The 20,670-nt window shown below is 51.1% G+C and overlaps 2 long non-coding RNA genes across 2 annotated transcripts; both read right to left on the bottom strand.

Moving 5' to 3' along the window:
• Window positions 1-1,124: 1,124 nt before the first annotated feature.
• Window positions 1,125-3,184, bottom strand: LOC137466151 (uncharacterized). Its single transcript, XR_010995028.1, has 3 exons — window positions 2,639-3,184; window positions 1,673-1,710; window positions 1,125-1,247 (listed from the first exon to the last, which is right to left on the bottom strand). It is a non-coding gene; the product is annotated as an uncharacterized lncRNA (long non-coding RNA).
• A 13,948-nt stretch (window positions 3,185-17,132) lies between these two features.
• On the bottom strand, window positions 17,133-19,192 carry LOC137466154 (uncharacterized). Its single transcript, XR_010995030.1, has 3 exons — window positions 18,647-19,192; window positions 17,681-17,718; window positions 17,133-17,255 (listed from the first exon to the last, which is right to left on the bottom strand). It is a non-coding gene; the product is annotated as an uncharacterized lncRNA (long non-coding RNA).
• Between the last annotated feature and the right edge of the window lie 1,478 nt (window positions 19,193-20,670).

Here is a 20,670-nt window from a genome sequence, read left to right on the forward strand (position 1 = left end):
GGACAAGGATCACAAAGCACATACTCAGCATGGCCAGGCACTTGTCCTCTGTCCTCTCTCCCAGCTGCTCTCTGCTGCCAGAGGAACCAGTCGTGCTCCAGCTGCTGCCAGAGGAACTAGTCGTGCTCCAGGTGCACGAGCTGCTCAGGCTTGAGTTTCCAGCTTGGGGACTGGAGGCTTCTTCAGGGCCTTCAGCTGCAGCTCGTGCAGGTACCAGGACACAGGAGGTGGAGCTCTGGGACAAGAAATTCATTTGGGTCACAAACATGCCTGCACGTCGGAGGTGCCCCTCCGATCCCATTTCAAATGCAAGCTCCTAGGAAGACGCTGCTGGCCACACCCAGGGCTCTTCACCTCTCAGCTTTCGCAGCCCACTTCTCCAGCTCAAGGCGCAAAATCCAAAGGCTGCTTTTACATGATGGACAAAATGACACCAAAGACACTGCTAGCCAAAACAGGCACTTACTGACGTGGGCTGCTCAGGCCGCAGGCTGACAGCAGGGGCAGGTTCATTGGCAGCGGATTCCTCCTCTTCAGCCTCTTCCTCGGGTGCAGAGGCAGCCAGAGCAGGTGCTGACGCTGCCCCTGTGCTCTGTGGGCAGACAGCAGCATGAGGGTCAGGAAAGAACCTGTCATTCAGAACCCTCGGTATATTCAGCTACAGGCCCCGCTGCAACTCAGCTGTTCCTTTAGCTACTGACTGACTTTAGCTGTTCTGTGGGGAGGGCCTGGTCCCTCCTGGGGACAGTGTCTCCTCATATCCTGCAAGGCTGTGAACTGCATCTTTGCACTGCTCTCTTCACTGGGGACAAGGAGCCTGCACAGCCACTGGGCACAAAGGGCTTCACTTGTACCCCAGGAGCATCCCAAGACATCCTAATGCTACCTCTTGTCTCTGGCTAAGACAAATTCACAGCCCCTGTCAGAACAGTAGGAAAGCGATGCCTAAACGTCCAAGTTCCACACCCCTTTTCCAGGCCTCACAGGCTGGGGGAAGTGCTCTGGAAGAGCTGGAAGGATTCCAGCCCTCAGCATCTTCAGCCAGGCACGGGAGGTGCTGTCTGACCAGAAACTTGCAGCTATGCTTTGTTCCAGCCACAGGACTACCCAGAGGTGCCACTTACTGATGCTGGATGCTCAGGCCCTGCAGTGGCAGCAGGTGCACTTTGGTGGGAATCTTCCTCCCCTTCGGCCTCTTCTTCAGGAAGACGTGCAGCCAGAGGAGGCTCAGAGGTTGGTTTTGGGCTCTGCAGACAGACAGCAGTGTGAGGGACTGGTAACCTTCTTTATATTCAGCTCTAGAGCCAGATGCACTAAGGAGAAATCATCTGCACAGAAATGGCATTCTAAGTTGTTCAAACTCAAGTAGAATGGGCCAATTCGATGGGACTGCACTCTCTTCTACAGGAGAAATTCCATCATGGCTTAAAGCACCAAGCAACCCCACTTTCAGCTGCTTAAAAGCTCTGAAAAGGAACTGGAGGAAACAGCCCGGGATCCAACTCCTCCTGCAGCTGCTACTGCTGCTGCTGCTGCGGCTGCTTCTGCGAAGAGCCTGCACTGTACTTCCATTCATCCAAGCAGGCTGGTGCTGGACTGCAACAGGCCCAGCTCACAGCTTGCTCCACAATTGTCAAAAGCTACCAACGCCAAAGGCTCCTTTCCCACTCACCCAAGGACCGGATTCTCTCCAGGCACGGGTGACGTGACCTGCAACACACAAGGGAAAAAGAACCAGATGCTGTAAGAAAACTGCCTGTGCTGGGCAAGCCTACCAGAAAGTCACCAACCCAAAGACAGATCATTCTGTTTTCACTACGTCACTCCAGCAGCAAGCCTTGTGTCACACAGCAAGCAAGACAACAGCACAAACCACTGCCTCGTGTCTACCTTCTGTCCTCTTTGGCCACTCAACCCATAGAAACTTGAGACTGAGAAAGTCCGAGTGGTTCTGTACTAGGCATTACAGCTTCTGCCCCACCCCATCCAGCAGGAGCTACAGCTCCTCTCTTTCCTGTACTTCAGTTTTCTGAAGAGATTGCATGCAGCAATTGCCATGGGCTTACTGAAAGCCTTTCCCCAAAATAGCTTTGCCCAAGTCCCCCTTAACCATGGTGGCAGTTCTGTGGTGACACAGCACAGGAACAGCTCCTGGCTTCAGCAGCACACAAGAACTCCTCTGAAATGTCTATCTCAGAGGCCTTTTCCAAGCTGAGTCTGTGGTTTCATCACAGAACAAATGGCTCTTCTAGCACGCAGGAAGTGTCAAGTTCCACAGGCACGTCCTGGGATGAGGGAATGCAGACAAGAAGACTTGAACTGAGGGACTTTCCCTCAGTCCTGGAGAGCAGCGCACAGCTTTCACAAGGACTCCTGTCAAGCTCTCCCAGTCTTCCTATCTTGGAAGTTGTCTTGCTTGAGCCAGCAAACTGGGGAGATTCCAGACTCCATTGCCACAGGCTATGCCACGGGAGGAGCGGAACCCCTGCAGGCTACATTACAAATGCTGCCCCACGCCCCACTGGCTAGAGACACCCCCTTCTTAGCTGCAGCTGTTGACAGCAGCTTTACCCAACTAAAGGCCTCTTGGTGGCATTTTGGTTTCCATATGCCGCACTGAACAAAACAGTCCACTTACGTGCCAGGTGGGTGAAAAAGTACCCAGAATAAGCCAAGGAGAAAGCCGTGCAAACTGCAGCACACACCCTCTCCATGGCTCGAGCAGTGCTGCTCAAGTCTGCACCAGACAACGCCTGTGGGGAAAAAACAAAAATACTCAAGAGTCCTGCTGGCAGAGACCTCGGCGATCAGCAGGTTCCGCCTGCAGCGAGCGTGCCACAGAGCTGCTCTGCACACTGAGCCCTTCCGGGCCTCGGCACAGCAACTTTGCCTTGACAACGCTGGGATGCGGCCGCTGACATCACAATAGCAGCCACCCTAGGCTGGTTTGTGAATTCATGCATAGAACCAGGCCTTCTCTACAGCTCAGGCCAAAAAAAGCCTGCAAAGCTCTCCTCTGCTACAAAGCAACACAAAAAGCCCTCCTAGTCCAGAACCTGCTGCTCAAGGCATCTAAGAGTAACTCCAAGAACACACTAAGCCCCTGTAGCCCACACCGAGAAGCTGAGCACTGAGAAGGGACCAGGATGTGAGGAACCACGCTAGTGGTCTTTGGCCACCAATGCTTCTGGCCAATAATGTTCCACCTGGACCTTCCTCAGCTCTTGAAAGCAGCAAACAAGGAGAAGCACTGCTTTAATTGCATTTAGAGCTTTCTCCTAGCTACAGAGACGAGGTCATGGATCTTTCAGCACTATTTCTTCCAAACATTGTACATCATAGCCATAGTAGGATTTCAGCAGGGAAATGCCATGACCGGAAATGCAAGGGGGATCCTTCTGTCTGGCTCCCTCTAGCACAGAGGCCTTGGCACCAAAGCACCACCACCGTTTCCCCCCCCAGCCCCAGCCCCCCCAGTTTTGTCCTTCCACAGTATTTCTTAGGACACGGGGCTGAGATGGGTGGCACAGAAGTGACAGCTCTGACACATGGCTGAAACCATCAGGGCCAGGGTGGCATCTGGGACTGTATTTCCGCTCCAGCAGAACAAGGCAACCCAGAGTGGTGACACTGATACCAAGTGAGTTCAGCCAAGCCAAAAGGGAGCCCAGCCAAGCCAAACGGAGCCCAGCAGGGTGGGAGGAAGAGGCAGTGAAGCGGCAGAGCTGATTCCCATGCACACGCCCAGCATGGCGGACTGATGGTAGCGGCAGTACCAAACAGAGCTCTGCAGGGAGAGACACCCGTCACCATCGCCGCTGCCACCATCACTGCTGCAGAGAGGGAGCAGGAAACTGCCACTGCAGGTCCACAGCTGCTCCAGGCAGCACCAGCAGCCCCCATCTACCATCAGAATCATTCTGTAAGCCCTCGCCATCTTGTCTTTGTTCCAGGCGCCCCATGTGACACTTCACCTTTGTCGCTTAAGCCATTACCTCTTTTGCACAATTTTCTTCTTCTTGTTGTATACTGCTTTTTTTTTTTTTTTTTTCCTTACTACATTGTAACTCTAACATTTTTTGCCTCTCATAGATTGGTTTTTCCGTTGTTCCCCTCCATTGTCGTGGAGAAGGGGAGAGAGGAGAGGCGTTACAAGGACTATCTCAGGATGAGGACACAGAAAGGAGGGAAGGTCTTAGAAAGAACAAACAAGCCTCATGCTGCCTCTTTTGGATAAAGATAATAAAAGTGCAGGTTTCTTAATATCCAGCCACAAATCTTTGGAGTCTTGACAGCCAAGAAGCACAGGAACCCGGAAACCTTGTGGTGAGAGGCTAGAGATTGCTGGCTCAAAACATTTCAGGTGCTTGTATGTGGGGAAAGGGGCAGACCAAGCCTTGCTCTGGTGAGGTGATGCCCTACTCTGCCCACCCCACACTGCCAGGCCTGTATCCCAGCCCAGCAGTGGCCGCTGATCCCTGGCACAGCAGAGGCAACGCTCCACACCTGTGTCTGGAACCCCTAACTCAGCTCCTAAAAGGCCGGGTGAGTGGGAGCCCCATGTTGGGGAAGGCCCCAGGAAAGCCAAAGGGTATTTAACTCCCGAGACATGGCAACCACATGTCTTGGCCCTACCTCCTCTTGGAATTCTATCAGCTGAACACCACTGGAACCAGGATTGGTAGCTATGTTGGTTCTTTTCTAGGTATTTTCTCTCCTTCTCTCTTCCCCTTTATTCTTCCAATTCCATCCTCTCAGATTTTTGAGTAACTTAAAATCTAACAGGCTTGGAGTTTGTGAAGTTGAATGGGCTAAGTTAATGCTTGATGGAATGTTTCATGTGGATTGAATCCCGCTCTAAATTTTTTGCCAAAGTTCTCTGATTTTCAGAAGTTGCCAGTGAAGATTATTTTTGTCATTCCGACCTCTTGAGAACGTCTTGTCAGTATTTCTCCTGCTTTTCTACGTCCGAGTACGTGAACAAGTTTAAGTCCTTTTAAAGTGTCCCATAGAGCAACGTTTCTGGGGCCTTACATTTTAACTGGCACAATGAGCAGGCTGTTCTTGAGGTGACATGGCCATTTTATACAGCAGTAACTGCTCATGACATAATAAAGGAGAAATAAATTTGCAGTCAAAGCTGCTATTTTCTGGCAGAAAAGTAATAGAATCCCACGCAGAAGCTGATCTCAACTGCTCTCCACTGGCAGACCTGCTAAAAGCTTATATATAAAGCTTGTCCAGCCCTAAAGAGAGATGGAGACTGAGAAAAGCCAGCACCATCCGCAGTTACTTGTGGAGAAAACATGAATTTTGGTAGAAGAAAAATTTAAAATCCCAGGAAAGGACCATGCCTGGTATCCATATGCATGGAGATTTGACTCAGAGAGCTGTAAGTTGCCAACAGCTAGAAAAGGAGCTGAATCAGTTGCAAATTGCCTTAGAGCCTGAAACAATAGCCAGCCTCAGGCCGCCGGAGCAGGAAGTGAATGCAGGGATGAAGCCAGCCCCCAAAACCTGAGAAGCCAGTTAAACGCGCTGGTCCAAAGCCAAAGAGCTTTAGACTTGCAACTGAACACGGCTGGGGAAGGCCTGGAACCAGCGTTTTCTAGACTCGAGGAACAGCCAGGCCTCCCTGACTGCAAGGTTACCCCCGCAGCCCTTGCGAGGGGTTTAATGCCTCCGAGTCAAACGCTGCCCTTCAGCCTAAACTCCGCCCGCCCCTAAAACATACAGAGGGGGGTGCCCCGAAGATGATGTCACCTTCCTCCGCTCTCTGGAGGCGAGGTTCGACTCAGCAAAGCCAATCTTCTTCCCTCCTTCTCATCCCAAGCCCTGCCTGCTGATAAAGAAGCAATTTGCTTATCAGGAGGCAGTGTAGGGTAGTGGTACCTCCCTCTGCAACAGAAGTGGTTGAATTACACGGGAAAATTAGCAATGATCCCAAAGAAAGAGAAATGGAGAATGTTTTGAGAATTTTGCTAATGGGGGCGGGGGGCGGGGGGGAATGAAATAAATCCTTTTGGGAAAGAAGCGCATGGTGAAAAGTCCTGGTCTTTTGCCCGGGGAACAATCTGTTGCGTGAAGAGTTTGGACCCCTTGGAGCGGGGGAGAAGCCCCAAGCAATGCATGAGAAACAGCTGATGTCCCGTTTCCCTTCTTCTGGGTTATTGTAATTTAGTTCAAAACTTAAGGATCAAGATTAAGAAAACAAAATCTCGGGACCACCTCCAAAATTGGGTTGCGAGAGGGTGGTGAATTCAGCCATCCTAAGAGGCTTTCTGGAAATAAAATGGGGACTAAATGGAGAGTCCGTTTCCTTGTATTCTTAAAGAAGCTTTGCAGACTGCTCCTGCAGCGTCTCCTTCTGGCAGCAGTGGGTATTGAGCCTTGTCTGCCACCAGAGGCTGGAGGCCGAAATGCTGCCACTAGAGACTCTGTAGGAGAATCCTTAGGAGAAAATGCTTTTCTCCTCATGCAAGTTGGTTGTTTTGGTCTCACTAATAACCCTGAATGTTCAAGTATATCCTCACCAGGCAGGAGACTGGGTGTATGTCCAGACCTGGAATACAGAGCCGCTTCACCAGAAGCGAAAGGACTTTTGATGCCAGGGCTGTGAGATTTACAGCTCGAGACTCCCAAATTATGTGCTTAACGTTAGCTCTGGAGGCACGGAATTGTACTGGACAGTACAGTAAATGGAACTCCGCTGCAGATAAAGCTGCAATGGAACATTTCTGAAGTGAAAAGCATTCCATGGTTTATCTTTCTGCCCATTTCCAGAGCAATGTCCCTAGTATGGCAGCATGGCTGTTTGCTCCTGAATTAGTTAACCATGCTAGCAGGAGCTTGTACCTAGTGTCTATAATAGCAAGTATGGCTTTGAGTGCCAGAGGGGTAAGAGAACAAGAAAGAAAAGAGAGCCATGTCCTTTTCCCTGAGGACCACTCTAACATCACACACCTAGAACAAATACTACCTGACCCGTGGAAAAGAAATTTTGGCTTATGGACTGCAGTCTAAATTTGCAAAATAGAATGTAACAGAACGTGTAGATCCGACCAAAAGCCCATGTCACCTAAAACTGAAAAGGTCTCAGAAGGATGGTTGGCTACTCTAACTTTGGTTTGCCTACATGGTGCTAAGAATCCTCATCAGTATTGTTACGGCAGTGGATAATTTAAATAAGATAACTTTTGCCAAATAAGGCTTATTGGCGATTGTTGCTTTCTTGATGTCTTCTCAGTTTCTTTTTACAGGCTTTTTTTGTTGGTTTAATGAAAGGATCACCAAAACTTTCTGTGGCAGAGAAGACAAAAGAATACCAAGGGGATAGTTCCTCGGTCTGAAGCAGGTTCAAATGGGACTGAGTTTTCTCCTCCTAGAGGTGTTTCACGGAAAGATGAAGTGGTGACAGGACTGAAGAATTGCTCTTCTTCACCGCATTGAGTGTTTACATGTTTTTATCTTGCTACCTTTTAAGACATTTACGTGCATAGGTTTTAGATAGGTTTGTTGCAAGCAATATTTTAAAAGTTTTGTATCTTCTCTCTGGTTGCCACAGTGGGGAGAGACAATTCCTCCCTACATTTATCTTAGGCAAATTTTTAGACCTCTTCCTGTCTCCTGAGAGCAAAGCACAAAATTACTCCACCAAGGCAAGTAGGTGTAATAATGGTAGGTGGTGTGTAGAGCATGATTGTGCACAAGAAAGGCATGTGGAACTGTGGGTGGCCCCTGGAAGGAAGGAAGGGAGCTTCCTGGAAGTAGGAGGAAAAGGGGCTGACAGAGGAGCAGAGGTGGCAGCTGGAAAACTCTCTCCAGCTGTAGACCAAGAAGGCATAAGTGGTAAAGCTGACGGAAGACAAGAAGAAAGAAAGAGGTTGGGTTTGAGAACCACTGAAGCGTTAGGTAAAGTCAGGAAGAAAGAAAGAGTTTGTGTTTGAGAACCACTGAAGCGTTAGGTAAAGTCAGGAAGGTATTTGGTCGGCAGCCTTGACTGAAATGAGATGCTGGGGAGGTTGGAGCCTCTTGAGTTTTGTTATATCTTTGATCCCCAGCCCTGAGACAATCCAGACTACTAGGACAATGAAGTCATTTCAGATGGCTTTATTGAGAAAGGTTGCTCTGCTGTCATTTTCTGAAAGGCACTGAAATGATCCCTCTCTGGGTGCCGGTTCCCTTCTCTGCCCCACACGACCCAGCTAGCAGTGGGGTGGCCAGAGAAGAATCAGCAACAACACCCCGGGCATCCGTGGGGCGCGAGGGGAAACTCTCTGGTCTCGGCAGCATAACTGTGGTGTGCTCTATGGCAGAGCAACAGAGAAGAGACAGGTACAACTGAAGTGCCAAAACTGAAGATATTTCATAAATAAAAGAGCACAAACAAGGGTGCAAAACAAAACATAAAGAGGCTGCTTCAGAAGATGCCAAAGTGAGGTCAACACAGGTAGACAGATATAAATATAGATATAGATATAGATATAGATATAGATGATAGAGATAGAGATAGAGATAGAGATAGAGATATAGAGATATAGATTACATAGATATAGATAGCTATAGCGATAGCTATAGCTATAGATTCAGCTATAAGTAGAGATAGAGATAGAGATAGAGATAGAGATAGAGATAGAGATAGAGATATACATACATCTATATAGTCTTTCATGGCAAGTTCCAGAAGCCTTCTGGCCAATCACCGGCTGTTGATCTGCATGGCCACTCCCAGTCAGTCCCAGAGTCCTTTACTCTTCATGATATGCTCACCATAAGTTCTCTGGGTGTCATCCGTTGTGGCTTCTCTTCTCCCGAGTCTTCGTGTTGGTCGTTGATTGTCTGATGTGTGGCCACTGCATGGCCCATCCCCTCCAGCACAAGCTCCCACAACTGCCCCCTTTTGGTTTTATTTAAAATGAAAGGTCTAACAATCGTAGTAAAAATAATAACCTTGTTCTAACTAAAAACAACACAATACTTGATAGACATTAACTAAACTTGAGAATTAAAGAAACAGGCGGGTTGATATTGCGGAGCATAACTAAACAATAAGTAAATCCACTTTTCATTTCCCCTCACTTCTGAGGGCCCGAGTCCCAGGCAGCTCTCCGTCACTTCATTCCCCCTCACTTACCCACAAAACAAAAGAGAACAGAAAATCAAAAGGACTTGTGGTGGCACCCTCCCCTGGTGCCCTTCACCAACCACACAAATCAAAAGGAGAGGTTTTGTGGGGGACTAGCCTGTGGGGGACCTTACGGCGGGGCTGGGCACGGGTCTCCTGTGGGGGCAACAGAGCCCTTCCTCCGGCTGTACGGAGGGTGCCGGCTCTCCTGCCTAAATAAATAAAATAACTGGGTCGACTGGCTTCTGGGGGTCGCCTACGTCCGTAATCTCTGAAACATGAATTACAACAAAAATCGGGGACTGCTAATACAATAGGAAAGCGGGAGCAGGGTTGGGGGCTGTCGCAAAGTGGGTTAGGGTAGAATCCGGGGAGGCATGGCCGCTACCGTCCTGGCAAGGGCACAGAAAAGGAGGGGAGATGGCAGATGGCTGGTGGCTGGCCTGTGCTCTTGAGCAGGTTCCATCTCCAGTCCTGTCCTTCTCAGGGATAGTGGGTTCAGGGAAGCGGGGGATGGAATACGAGAACTGGGAAAGGAAATCGGTTAAATATTGTGCAACTAAAATTTAAATTTAAGTGATCGTCAAATATACCCTCAATTATCACCAAACATCGCAAAGTAAATGATTTTCAATAATCCCTATATGATCACTGGATATCACTAATAAGGTATCAAACGTACATTGAGACAAAAAACAGGAGTCCATGGGAAAGGTTAAAGTCTAGGGGACGTTCTTCCAGAGCATAGACCCAAGAAGTCCCCCAGCAGGCCCACAGGCCTCCACACTGGCTCACGCAGATCCAAACTGCACCAGTTTTCACTCCCTCATGTAGGCCTTAGTTCCCGTGGCAGAACTCGCCTTCCCACTGGACACTCACCTGTGCCTGAGCCTGTGGAGAAGCCAGGCTCCCTCCCCCTCTGCCCACAGCAACACAGACACTCCCAACCTTTCCCAAGAGCTGCAGCGCAACCACAGCCACAGCGGCAACCCCAGCAGTGACACCACTGCTCTGCTCCGTTTTGCCCCACTCTGCTCCTCTAGTCACAGCTGCAAGCCTGTCTCTCCACAACAGGTTGTGCCTGGCGGCAACAAAGCCACAAGACTTCTGCCCACTTCCAATCCATGCCACAAACCCCATCTATGGCTCTTCCCACATTTAAGAAACACCTGACCATTCCGAAGCAAATTTAGACCTTAATGTCAGGGTGAGAACAAAGGGAAGCTTCCAACACAGTGAAGGTTTTATTTATTATCCTATTTATTTCCACTATCAGTCTAAACAAACTACAAACTACGAGCTAGAAACTAGGAACTAGGAACTAGAAAAAACAACTATGGCCTCTTCCAGGGCTAGTATCTCCTCTCGGCCATAAACTGCTGCGTTGCCACGATCAGAGGCGTCAGGCTGGAGGTCGGCTCGGCGGAGGTTACAAACGGATGCTGCCCAAAGAGAAAAAGAAGAAATTAATTTCTACTTACCTCCCAGGCTGAAACAGGCTTTCTCTGGCAACAAGAAAGATACAGAAAGGAGGGCATTCTGTGCACCTCTGTCTCCACATCCAGGACCTTGCTACATGGGGCCAACATGGCTCCCAATCCCACAAATCCATTAATTCAGATGTCTTCAGCTTAAGGAGATTTGGTCTAGGTGACCTTGAAAGGCTCCTTCCAACCCATCCTAGGCCAGGATTCTCCTCTCTTTTCCTTTGAAAAGCCCCCCAGACTGGAGATTCTTAGGAGCGGGGCCCATCCGAGGCCTTGGACTTGAGCAGATGAGGAGCCCCTGGCAGTGGGTGGCTGGCGCATCCGGCAGCCCCTTTGCCTTTTACCTGCAGAAGTTCCTGGGCAGACCAGCGCCTGTCCTCGTCCGTCTCCAGGCAGCAGTGCAGAAAGTCTCGCAACCAAGCGGACTGTTGCCTGGGGTTCTGCAGCTTCGGGCTGCCCCTGGTGCTTATCAGCTGTTGAACCTAGAGCAGAAGGAAATGCCACGCTCTACCTGCCTCTTTCACACCCCAAACTGCTCACACAGACCCCACCGGACAAGCTCCGCTCTCCAGTGGCTCTTTACTCCCTGCCCGAGGGTGGCAGATACCTTTCCTGCCCCTACTAAAAGAACCCAAAGCCCGAGGCAGCCATAGCCAGTCCAATATGCAAAGGCTCTTGCCTTGGCCCCTGATTTCATTGGCTGATGGAATTAGGAGCAACTCCATCAGCAAAAGCACCCTTTGCTTCTCTGAGCACTGACACCAGCTCTACAGGCGATGCGGAAGACAGACTTTTATCTAACTCTACTATTTCCAAGGATTATTCCATCAAATGCAGCTCAGCACTGCTCACTGCTCCCTTAGGCAAAGCTTCCATCAAGCAAAAGGCATCGTGAGGTTTTGGTGCAGTTCGTGATCAAATGCCAAGGGGATAATCTGGACAAGAAGCACGAGAGACTATGCAGCCTGGAACCCGTCATTTTCAGCTGCTAGCAAGCTTCCCAAGCAGAAGAATGGGAGCAGATTTTGTCCGAGTGACAGCAGTATCTGAGAGTAGTTGCAGCGTACCGTGCGGGAGGTCATCATCAGGTAAGGAGGCGCTCCTTCCACCATCTCCATCCCCACAATGCCAAAGGACCAGATGTCCACTTTGGGGCCATAGGGCTTCCTGCTGAAAATTTCTGGCGCCATCCAGTAAGTTGTCCCAACAGCCGATCTCCGTTTGCTCTGCTCAGCGGTGAGCTGAGCAGAAAGGCCAAAGTCAGCTGAGGAGAAAAAAACCATTCTGATCAAGCCAGCGTGAATTAGGGAAGCCAACAAAAGAATTCCCCACGGTACCAATGTCCAAGAAGGCAGTGTGGAATCCCAGCTGCAAAGGGGCCCTGCTGCCATTCCTCAGGCCTGCAGCCGAGGAAATACGGAATTGGCCACTTAGCAAAAGCCCCCAGTTTCAGGCAGTGGCTTTTAGTCCCCTGAAGCTATTAGACTGCAACTGCCTTGCTTGGGAAGGATCACACACAAGCCAAAGGCACCCCCTACCCCTTCTTCCCAGCAACACCTCCCTGCGCCTTGTGGCTGTGCTCTGCGCTCACAGCAGGGCAGCCTGCACTGCCACGGGCATCAGGGAACCGGCAGTCACCCAAAGGCAGCCCCACACCGCAGCCCGCCACGGCTGAGCCTGGCCAACAACACCCACCCAACTTGACAGATCCGTCCAAGCCCAGGAGAATGTTGTGGCTTTTGACGTCTCGGTGGATCACTTGCTTGGAGTGAAGGAAATCCAGGCCTTGCAGGCACTGAGAGAGGAAAAAGCAACACGAGCCTAAGTGGATTTCGTCCCACAAGCAGGGAAGTGGCACATCTGCAAGGCTGACTTCCTGGGGGATGGTGAGCCATGGCAAGACAGGCTGCTGGCAAAGGCAGCAGAGCCTGCTGCTCCAACACGAGGACAGCAGTGCTTTTCTAAGTGCGGGTGTGTTTGCTTTTGAAAGAGAAAGGGCAATTGTTCCTCTGGCCAGTGCCCTGCAAACACAGACTCAAGAAGCACTGCTGCCGTGGCTGTACTCTCTCCAGCCAGACAACAGTGGCTGCTTTTGCCAACACCACGTTGGCTGCCAGGCTCTCCTTTCAGGCTGAGCTCTGTGAGAGTCCTGCGAGTATCTCTTTGTCTTTGCCACTTGCTTGACATGGTGCCAGCAGCACCTTTGCTCTTAGGAAGGAATGCGGAAGGAATGGGAAGGAACGCAGCGCACACAGGCTCCAGGCAAGTGTTTAGAGAGGCAAAGACAAACACCCTAGAAGAAGGGCAGGGACACTGGCAGGCACTTCCGATGCTCTTGCTACTGCCAGTTATAAGAGAAAGGCAGAAAGGAAGCTCGGAAGGTGAAATCTCTCCTCTCCTTATCACCCATTTGGAAGGACCATCCCGACCAAGCCGTGGGAAGCACAAGCGCCATCCCTTACCTCCCGAGAGACAGCTGCTATCTCTCCTTCTGCCATACGAATCTCCCTAATGACATCGTGTAAAGAACCTCCGTCCATGTACTCCATCACCAGCCAGACTTCCTCGTCCACCAGGTAGCTGAAGGGAGGAAACAACAGCCTGGAGATGAATGCGTGCACTTCCTGATGGATTCTCCTTCCTGTGTCTCTCTCAGAAGAAGACAGGAGGAAGTCAATAATCATTCGCTATGCTCTCCAGGGCTTGAACTCAATCTACAGTGTTTTGTCAGCACATAAGACCCGTGGGAAAAAAAATCAAATGCCAAACCAAACAAAACAATGTGGAGAGAGGACAGGAACTTTGAGGCTGTTGGCTCAAGAAAGACAGGGCCAAGTCCGCTCTTTGAAAGCACACGTCAAACTAGGTATGCCAGCAAAGATTAATGCAGCCCCAATGCAATCTCCTCCCAAGACGCTGTCGATCAGTCCAGAAACAGGAATTAACAGCTCCATCCTCTGTCAGCTCCATCCTCTGCCAGTGGTTGAACCGCTGCCTTGCAGGATGTGGATGACCTTTCATGGCAGAACAGCAGAACCACTCACCTGTCTAGAAAGGTCACAAGATTGGCGTTCTTATTGCCACGCATGACCTGGATTTCATTCAGGCACAGTTCACTGCTGCTCTCTTCCAGGAGACTAATTTTCTTTATGGCCACCTACAACGACATGGAAAACCGTGAACCAAAGTCTGTGGCGCAGGACCACAAGGGGAAGACGGAGACAGTGATTATGGGATGATGGAGCTGGGCTGGGCCAAACCGCCTTGTGGCTGGACATCAGACCGCTTGCTTGGGCACCTCCCAGGACAAAGAGCCAGATACCCTTTGCCTTGTAAACCTGGGAGAAACATGGTCTAAGCTCTCCACCGCAAAGCTCTAACAACACAGGCTGTGCCCACAGTCTTCCCCCAGGGCCTTACTTTATCATCCCCATTTTCATTCACACACCCCTTGCAAGCAGGAAGCCATTTTGTGCCGGTAAGAATGGAGCAAAACTGCTGGGAAACCTTTGGCACTTCTAGGGGGCTTGATCATTACTCCAGCAACCACTGGCATTCTCCATTGCACAAGAACAAAGCAAACCCTTGCAGACATGACAGATAAAATGCCGTCCTAAAACAGCACTGCAGAAGCTGTGGCGCTGCTTGACGCTTACCTCTTCTCCTGTGGCAGTCTCCACTGCCATGCACACCGTGCCAAAACCCCTAGAAACAAAAGAGCAGCAGAGAAAGAAGAAGTCCTTTAGTCCCTGCAAGTGCAGGACACCGCGGTCCAACCGCGGAAAAAAAGTCCCGGGGCAAACAGTAAATGGAACACGACAGATTCTCGTCTGGGTCTTTTCTCCCTTTTCTCTTTCTGTATCTGTGCATGTGTGGGATTTTTCCAGGCACATGCCGGTTCGGCCTTCTCACACCTCTCCTTGGAGTCTATCTGCCAAATTCAAGCACCACCACTGAGGCCTTCTGAGAAGTCTGAAGCCATGTAAGAGCCATTGGAGGAAAGCCTCCAGACACAGATCCTTTCTCCAGCTTCCAAGGAAAATAGTGTCCAGCCACAGCCTGCAGCCACAGCTGGAGCAGGCAAAGGCTTCCACTGTTGCGCACACAAATGGAGAAGTACTCAAAATAGAGGATCCTTAGACGGCTGTGTTCTGGGTCCAGAGCCATTGGCAGCTGCTTCTCTTTGGTGCACCAGACACAGGAAGGGCTCTACTTTTCTGGCCACTTCAGCTATAAATGCTGACCAGTACTTAGAGATCATCAGGCATCATCTTAACGCAGTGTCTGAACAGCTTTGGAGCTTGCCTGCTGTCACTCTGGGGAGGTGTGACACCAGCAAAATGCACCGCCCCCCGCTGTGAAGAAGGAGCTGTGGCTGCACTCACCCTTTGCCAATCGTTTCCAGTTCTGTGTACTTAGCCTCAGGATCTCCCTCGCTCACCAGCATCTCTGTAAAAATCCCAAGGAAAGATGTTCACTTCAGAAGAGGTCCCACGCTGCAGCAGATCAGAAAGGCAGCCCCACTGTCTGGGACACTCTGCCCTTTCAACTCAGTCAGCCTGGAAACACCACCACCACCACAACCAAAACCACCACCACCACCACCACCACCTCAAAAACAACAGCAGCAAGACAAGCAGCCCTGCAGCACAGATGGCCTGCCCAAAACTAGAAGTCTACACTAAAATCTAAGCACATCGAGAAACAGTCAGAGGAGACAGGGATCAGAAAACTGCAACCAGGAGAAGTGATTGTTGTCTACAAACATTAAGGGCAGCAGGAAAAACAAAACCTTTCTGTTCTTGGCCATGAACACTCTGTGACATTCAACAAAAGCTTTCATCCTTGCAAACATCCAAGGCATCTTGGGTTCTGGAATCAATTCTTATCAACAGCTGCCCTTTCCAGAACAGGAAGAATATTGCAAAGTGCTTCCAGCAGAGCCGAGATCTCCAGCTTTAAGCAGGACTTTGCCTAAACAATGCCCCTCTGCCTTTCAAGAGCAGCAGCTTATGTTATACCCTACTGTGATGGGCCTCAGGAATGAGGTCCCTCAGCCTTTAGGCCAGGCTAAGTTCTGAAGATGACCTTAGCTGTGCCCCACAGGAGCTGGGCCCCACAGGAGCTCCTTGAGGCCTACTCATTCGCTAGGTCACAGCCTCCTGCTCAGCCAGAAACAACCTCTGTTTTCTTTTTGGCATAGAGGGAAGCTCAGGCAAAGCCAAACCAGGCCCAGCCGCCCTCAGAGGCAGGAGCAACACCCCAGGGACCCCTCACCACCTCAAAGCACAACAGCAGGTCCTGTGTGGAGGCCACAGGACCTGGCACTCAGCTGAGGAGGAGCAGGAGGTGGGACAGCTCTTGCTGACACGCGCACACACAAGGCACTGCTCCGGCGGACAAGGATCACAAAGCACATACTCAGCATGGCCAGGCACTTGTCCTCTGTCCTCTCTCCCAGCTGCTCTCTGCTGCCAGAGGAACCAGTCGTGCTCCAGCTGCTGCCAGAGGAACTAGTCGTGCTCCAGGTGCACGAGCTGCTCAGGCTTGAGTTTCCAGCTTGGGGACTGGAGGCTTCTTCAGGGCCTTCAGCTGCAGCTCGTGCAGGTACCAGGACACAGGAGGTGGAGCTCTGGGACAAGAAATTCATTTGGGTCACAAACATGCCTGCACGTCGGAGGTGCCCCTCCGATCCCATTTCAAATGCAAGCTCCTAGGAAGACGCTGCTGGCCACACCCAGGGCTCTTCACCTCTCAGCTTTCGCAGCCCACTTCTCCAGCTCAAGGCGCAAAATCCAAAGGCTGCTTTTACATGATGGACAAAATGACACCAAAGACACTGCTAGCCAAAACAGGCACTTACTGACGTGGGCTGCTCAGGCCGCAGGCTGACAGCAGGGGCAGGTTCATTGGCAGCGGATTCCTCCTCTTCAGCCTCTTCCTCGGGTGCAGAGGCAGCCAGAGCAGGTGCTGACGCTGCCCCTGTGCTCTGTGGGCAGACAGCAGCATGAGGGTCAGGAAAGAACCTGTCATTCAGAACCCTCGGTATATTCAGCTACAGGCCCCGCTGCAACTCAGCTGTTCCTTTAGCTACTGACTGACTTTAGCTGTTCTGTGGGGAGGGCCTGGTCCCTCCTGGGGACAGTGTCTCCTCATATCCTGCAAGGCTGTGAACTGCATCTTTGCACTGCTCTCTTCACTGGGGACAAGGAGCCTGCACAGCCACTGGGCACAAAGGGCTTCACTTGTACCCCAGGAGCATCCCAAGACATCCTAATGCTACCTCTTGTCTCTGGCTAAGACAAATTCACAGCCCCTGTCAGAACAGTAGGAAAGCGATGCCTAAACGTCCAAGTTCCACACCCCTTTTCCAGGCCTCACAGGCTGGGGGAAGTGCTCTGGAAGAGCTGGAAGGATTCCAGCCCTCAGCATCTTCAGCCAGGCACGGGAGGTGCTGTCTGACCAGAAACTTGCAGCTATGCTTTGTTCCAGCCACAGGACTACCCAGAGGTGCCACTTACTGATGCTGGATGCTCAGGCCCTGCAGTGGCAGCAGGTGCACTTTGGTGGGAATCTTCCTCCCCTTCGGCCTCTTCTTCAGGAAGACGTGCAGCCAGAGGAGGCTCAGAGGTTGGTTTTGGGCTCTGCAGACAGACAGCAGTGTGAGGGACTGGTAACCTTCTTTATATTCAGCTCTAGAGCCAGATGCACTAAGGAGAAATCATCTGCACAGAAATGGCATTCTAAGTTGTTCAAACTCAAGTAGAATGGGCCAATTCGATGGGACTGCACTCTCTTCTACAGGAGAAATTCCATCATGGCTTAAAGCACCAAGCAACCCCACTTTCAGCTGCTTAAAAGCTCTGAAAAGGAACTGGAGGAAACAGCCCGGGATCCAACTCCTCCTGCAGCTGCTACTGCTGCTGCTGCTGCGGCTGCTTCTGCGAAGAGCCTGCACTGTACTTCCATTCATCCAAGCAGGCTGGTGCTGGACTGCAACAGGCCCAGCTCACAGCTTGCTCCACAATTGTCAAAAGCTACCAACGCCAAAGGCTCCTTTCCCACTCACCCAAGGACCGGATTCTCTCCAGGCACGGGTGACGTGACCTGCAACACACAAGGGAAAAAGAACCAGATGCTGTAAGAAAACTGCCTGTGCTGGGCAAGCCTACCAGAAAGTCACCAACCCAAAGACAGATCATTCTGTTTTCACTACGTCACTCCAGCAGCAAGCCTTGTGTCACACAGCAAGCAAGACAACAGCACAAACCACTGCCTCGTGTCTACCTTCTGTCCTCTTTGGCCACTCAACCCATAGAAACTTGAGACTGAGAAAGTCCGAGTGGTTCTGTACTAGGCATTACAGCTTCTGCCCCACCCCATCCAGCAGGAGCTACAGCTCCTCTCTTTCCTGTACTTCAGTTTTCTGAAGAGATTGCATGCAGCAATTGCCATGGGCTTACTGAAAGCCTTTCCCCAAAATAGCTTTGCCCAAGTCCCCCTTAACCATGGTGGCAGTTCTGTGGTGACACAGCACAGGAACAGCTCCTGGCTTCAGCAGCACACAAGAACTCCTCTGAAATGTCTATCTCAGAGGCCTTTTCCAAGCTGAGTCTGTGGTTTCATCACAGAACAAATGGCTCTTCTAGCACGCAGGAAGTGTCAAGTTCCACAGGCACGTCCTGGGATGAGGGAATGCAGACAAGAAGACTTGAACTGAGGGACTTTCCCTCAGTCCTGGAGAGCAGCGCACAGCTTTCACAAGGACTCCTGTCAAGCTCTCCCAGTCTTCCTATCTTGGAAGTTGTCTTGCTTGAGCCAGCAAACTGGGGAGATTCCAGACTCCATTGCCACAGGCTATGCCACGGGAGGAGCGGAACCCCTGCAGGCTACATTACAAATGCTGCCCCACGCCCCACTGGCTAGAGACACCCCCTTCTTAGCTGCAGCTGTTGACAGCAGCTTTACCCAACTAAAGGCCTCTTGGTGGCATTTTGGTTTCCATATGCCGCACTGAACAAAACAGTCCACTTACGTGCCAGGTGGGTGAAAAAGTACCCAGAATAAGCCAAGGAGAAAGCCGTGCAAACTGCAGCACACACCCTCTCCATGGCTCGAGCAGTGCTGCTCAAGTCTGCACCAGACAACGCCTGTGGGGAAAAAACAAAAATACTCAAGAGTCCTGCTGGCAGAGACCTCGGCGATCAGCAGGTTCCGCCTGCAGCGAGCGTGCCACAGAGCTGCTCTGCACACTGAGCCCTTCCGGGCCTCGGCACAGCAACTTTGCCTTGACAACGCTGGGATGCGGCCGCTGACATCACAATAGCAGCCACCCTAGGCTGGTTTGTGAATTCATGCATAGAACCAGGCCTTCTCTACAGCTCAGGCAAAAAAAAGCCTGCAAAGCTCTCCTCTGCTACAAAGCAACACAAAAAGCCCTCCTAGTCCAGAACCTGCTGCTCAAGGCATCTAAGAGTAACTCCAAGAACACACTAAGCCCCTGTAGCCCACACCGAGAAGCTGAGCACTGAGAAGGGACCAGGATGTGAGGAACCACGCTAGTGGTCTTTGGCCACCAATGCTTCTGGCCAATAATGTTCCACCTGGACCTTCCTCAGCTCTTGAAAGCAGCAAACAAGGAGAAGCACTGCTTTAATTGCATTTAGAGCTTTCTCCTAGCTACAGAGACGAGGTCATGGATCTTTCAGCACTATTTCTTCCAAACATTGTACATCATAGCCATAGTAGGATTTCAGCAGGGAAATGCCATGACCGGAAATGCAAGGGGGATCCTTCTGTCTGGCTCCCTCTAGCACAGAGGCCTTGGCACCAAAGCACCACCACCGTTTCCCCCCCCAGCCCCAGCCCCCCCAGTTTTGTCCTTCCACAGTATTTCTTAGGACACGGGGCTGAGATGGGTGGCACAGAAGTGACAGCTCTGACACATGGCTGAAACCATCAGGGCCAGCGTGGCATCTGGGACTGTATTTCCGCTCCAGCAGAACAAGGCAACCCAGAGTGGTGACACTGATACCAAGTGAGTTCAGCCAAGCCAAAAGGGAGCCCAGCCAAGCCAAATGGAGCCCAGCAGGGTGGGAGGAAGAGGCAGTGAAGCGGCAGAGCTGATTCCCATGCACACGCCCAGCATGGCAGACTGATGGTAGCGGCAGTACCAAACAGAGCTCTGCAGGGAGAGACACCCGTCACCATTGCCGCTGCCACCATCACTGCTGCAGAGAGGGAGCAGGAAACTGCCACTGCAGGTCCACAGCTGCTCCAGGCAGCACCAGCAGCCCCCATCTACCATCAGAATCATTCTGTAAGCCCTCGCCATCTTGTCTTTGTTCCAGGCGCCCCATGTGACACTTCACCTTTGTCGCTTAAGCCATTACCTCTTTTGCACAATTTTCTTCTTCTTGTTGTATACTGCTTTTTTTTTTTTTTTTTCCTTACTACATTGTAACTCTAACATTTTTTGCCTCTCATAGATTGGTTTTTCCGTTGTTCCCCTCCATTGTCGTGGAGAAGGGGAGAGAGGAGAGGCGTTACAAGGACTATCTCAGGATGAGGACACAGAAAGGAGGGAAGGTCTTAGAAAGAACAAACAAGCCTCATGCTGCCTCTTTTGGATAAAGATAATAAAAGTGCAGGTTTCTTAATATCCAGCCACAAATCTTTGGAGTCTTGACAGCCAAGAAGCACAGGAACCCGGAAACCTTGTGGTGAGAGGCTAGAGATTGCTGGCTCAAAACATTTCAGGTGCTTGTATGCGGGGAAAGGGGCAGACCAAGCCTTGCTCTGGTGAGGTGATGCCCTACTCTGCCCACCCCACACTGCCAGGCCTGTATCCCAGCCCAGCAGTGGCCGCTGATCCCTGGCACAGCAGAGGCAACGCTCCACACCTGTGTCTGGAACCCCTAACTCAGCTCCTAAAAGGCCGGGTGAGTGGGAGCCCCATGTTGGGGAAGGCCCCAGGAAAGCCAAAGGGTATTTAACTCCCGAGACATGGCAACCACATGTCTTGGCCCTACCTCCTCTTGGAATTCTATCAGCTGAACA

Source organism: Anomalospiza imberbis, unplaced genomic scaffold, assembly GCF_031753505.1.
Source record: "Anomalospiza imberbis isolate Cuckoo-Finch-1a 21T00152 unplaced genomic scaffold, ASM3175350v1 scaffold_143, whole genome shotgun sequence".
Classification (NCBI taxonomy): domain Eukaryota; kingdom Metazoa; phylum Chordata; class Aves; order Passeriformes; family Viduidae; genus Anomalospiza; species Anomalospiza imberbis.